The sequence below is a fragment of the Mirounga angustirostris genome, unplaced genomic scaffold, assembly GCF_029215605.1.
Source record: "Mirounga angustirostris isolate CCGP_5_RB_7025 unplaced genomic scaffold, mMirAng1.0.hap1 SCAF_2, whole genome shotgun sequence".
Lineage (NCBI taxonomy): Eukaryota > Metazoa > Chordata > Mammalia > Carnivora > Phocidae > Mirounga > Mirounga angustirostris.
In genome coordinates this window covers 27,047,389-27,051,332 of record NW_026991710.1, presented here as the reverse complement: position 1 = coordinate 27,051,332, position 3,944 = coordinate 27,047,389, and positions in this window count along the sequence as shown.

Here is a 3,944-nt window from a genome sequence, read left to right as displayed (position 1 = left end):
CAAACACTGAAACAAGAATAACTCTAGCATGGATTTCATATCCAAAACCTAGTTTTTGCCTTATTTCTCTGTGACATTAAGCCCAACTCACCAATTCCATTTCAGTCTTATCCAGAAACTAGCTCAGTTTTTGTTGTTGTTCCTGACCCTGCACTTCAATGTAGTAAGGTCCTTCTAACCTCATCCCAGACGAATTGGATTATTAAAACTTTTTTTGTTAAGACAAATTTTCTAGAGAAGTTTTCAGTTGACAGCAGTATTGAGGAAAAAGTGTAGATATTTATCATATATATATACTCCCTGCCTCCACCCATACATAGCCTTCCTCATTATCAATATCTCTCAGAGTGGTACATTTGTACAAATGATGAACCTACACTGACACATCATAACCATCCAAAGTCCACAGTTTATATTATAGTTCATTCTTGGTGTTGTACATTCTATGGGTTTGAAAAAATATATAATGGCATGTATCTATCATTCTGTTATTATACAGAATACTTTCATTGCCCTACAAATCTGTGCTTTACCTATTCATTCCTCTGACACCCCTAGACCCTGACAACCATTCATCTTTCTACCATGTCCATAGTTTTGCCTTTTCCAGAATGTCACATAGTTGAAATCATACAGTATATAGCCTTTTCAGATTAGCTTCTTTCATGTAGGAATATGCATTTAAGGTTCCTCCTTGACCCATCATGGCTTAATAACTCACACCTTTTTCTCAGGAAATAATATGTTATTGTCTGGATGTACCACAGTTTATTTATCCATTCACTACCTGAAAAATACCTTGATTTTACTTCCAAGTTATGGCAATTATTAATCCAGCTGCTATAAACATGAGTGTGCAGGTTTTTGCATGGGCACAGTGTTCAAATTCTTTGGTAAATACCAAGGAGCACAATTGCTGGGTCATATGGAAAGAGTACATTTAGTTTTGTAAGAAACTGCCAAACTGGCTTCCAAAGTGGCTTTACCATTTTTCATTCCCACTACCGATAATTTGGTTCCTGTTGCTTCACATCCTCTCCAGCATTTGGCAGTATAAGTGTTTCATATTTTGGCCATTTTAGTGTGTAGTGTATCTCACTACTGTTTTAATTTACATTTCCCTGTTGACATATATGTGGAGCGTCTCTTCATGTGCTATTTGTCATCTATATATCTTCTTTGTTGAGGTATCTGTTGAAGTCTTTGGCCCATATTTTAATCAAGTTGTTTTCTTGTTGTTGAGTTTTAAGAATTCTTTGTATACTTTGGATAGCCATTTTTATTAGATATATCTTTTGCAAATATTTTCTCCCAGTCTCTGGCAGGTCTTCTTGTTCTCTTGACATTGTCTTCCATAGAGCAGAAGTTTTTTTGTTTTGTTTTGTTTTGTTTTATTTTAGTGAAATCCAATTTATTATTTCTTTCATGGATTGTGCCTCTTGTGTTGTATCAAATAGTCATTGCTATACCCAAAGTAACCTAGAATTTCTCCTGTTATCTTCTAGTTTTATAGTTTTGCATTTTACATTTAGATCTATGATCCATTTTGAGTTAATTTTTGTGAAAGGTATAAGGTCTGTGTCTAAGTTCATTTTTTTTTTTGCATATGGATGTCCAGTTGTTCCAGCATCATTTGCTGAAGAAACTATCTTTGCTCAATTGTATTTCCTTTGCTCCTTTATTAACGATCAGTTAACTATATTTATGGGATTCTATCTCTGGTTTCTCTATTCTCTTTCTATTCAAATATTACATTGAAATATTTGTCTCTTCTTTTGCTAATATCACACAATCTAGATTTCTGCAGCTTGGTAGTAAATCTTAAGTGTCAGTTCTCTGATTTGTTCTTCTCTTTCAATATTGTGTTGGCTATTCTGGGTCTTTTGCCTCTCCATATAAACATTAGAATCATTTTGTAAAATATCAACAGAATAATCTGCTGGGATTTTGATTGGGATTGCATTAAATCTATAAATTGAGTTAAGAAAAACTGACATCTTGACAATATTGATCTTCCTATTCATTTTAACCAAATGGAGTGTCTCTAAGTTTATTTAGTTGTTTGATTTTGTTGATTAGCATTTTGTTGGTTTTCTCATATGTATCTTGTACATATTTTGACCTGTGTTTGATTTTTGTGCACTAATGTAAATGGTATTTAGGCATTTTGCTTTTAATTTTAAATTCCATTTGTTCATTACTGGAATATAGAAAAGTGATGGACTTTTGTATATTAACCTTGGCTCCTGCAACCTTGCTATAATTGCTTATTAGTTTCAGGAATGTTATTGTCTTTTCTTTTGGCTTTTATACATAGTCAATCATGTTATCTGCAAGCAAAAAAAAAAATAAAAAGTTTTACTTCTCTCTTGCCTTAGTATGCCTTTTGTTTCTTTCCTTTGTTTTATTGCACTAGCTAGAAACTATACTGAAAAGAAGTGGTGAAAGAAAACATCTTGCCTTGCACCTGATCTTTGTGGGAAAGCTTTGACTTTGTCATATTAATTATGTTAGCTGTTAATATTTTTAAATATGTTTGTAAAATATATTTGTAAAAATATTATTTATTAAGATGAGGAAGTTTGTCATCTATTCCTAGTGCACTGAGAGTTCTTTTTAATTATGGATGGTTATTGGATTTTATCAAGTGCTTTCTCTGCTTCTGTTGATATGACCATGTGAATTTTCTTTTGTAGCTTGTTGATGTAATGCTTTACATTAATTGATATCCAAATGTTGAACCAGCCCCTGTATACCTGAGATAAATCCCATTTGGCCATGGTATACAATTTTTTTATTCCAGCGTCAGAACTGATCTGAGCCCTGTGCTTTCTGTTTTGGGAGGTTATTAATAATGGATTCAATTTATTTAATAGGTGCAGGCCTATTCAGATCATCTATTCCTTCTTGCATGAGTTTTTTTAAGATTGTGTCTTTTAAACAATTTGTACATTTTATCTAGGTTATCAAATTTGTGGGCATAGTTGTTTATAGTATTTATTTATTATCCTTTTAATGTCCATAAAATCTGAAATGATATTTCCTCTTTCATTTCTGCTGTTAGTAATCTGTTTCCTCATTCTGTTTATTGTTGGTTAACTTGGCTAGAGACATTGATTTCATTGTTCTTTAAAAAAAAAACAGCTTTTGGTTTTGTTGATTCTCTCTATTGATAGCCTATTGTCAATTCCATTGATTTCTTCCCTAGTTCTTATTATTTCTCTTCTTCTGCTTACTTTGGATCTAATTTGGCCTACTTTTGCTGGTTTTCTAAGGTGGAAACTTTGATGACTGATTTTAGTAGCTCTTTCCTATTTTCTAATATATACCTTCAATGTTATAAATTTCCCCCTAAGCACTATTTCTAATGCATCCACACATTTTGATAGTTGTGTTTTCATTTTTCTGTGGTTCAGAATATTTTCAAATTTCTCTTGAGATTTATCATTTGTTATTCGGAAGTTTGTTGTTTAATCTCCAAGAATTTTGAGAAATTTCAGCTATATTTCTTTTATTGATTTCTAATTAAATTTCTAATTTAATTCCACTGAGGATTGAAAGCAGAAATTATTTTATTTCTATTCTTTAAAATTCGATAAGTTGTGTTTTATGGTCTATCTTGCTGAATATTCCATATGTGAGCTTAAGAAAAATGTGTAGTCGGATGTTATTGAATGAAATCATCTATGATGTCAATTATACCCAAATGATGGTTGATGCTGTATTCTACTGTTGTTGGATGAAGTAGTGTGTAGATGTCAATTATATCCAGTTGATGAATGATGTTTTTGAGTTCAACTGTGTCCTCACTGATTTTCTGCCTGCTGTATCTGTCCACTTCTGATAGAGGGGTTTTGAAGTCTCCAACTATCATAGTGCATTCTTCTACTTTTTGTAATTCGATTAGTTGTTGCCTCATGGAGTTTGATGCTATATTGTTAAAT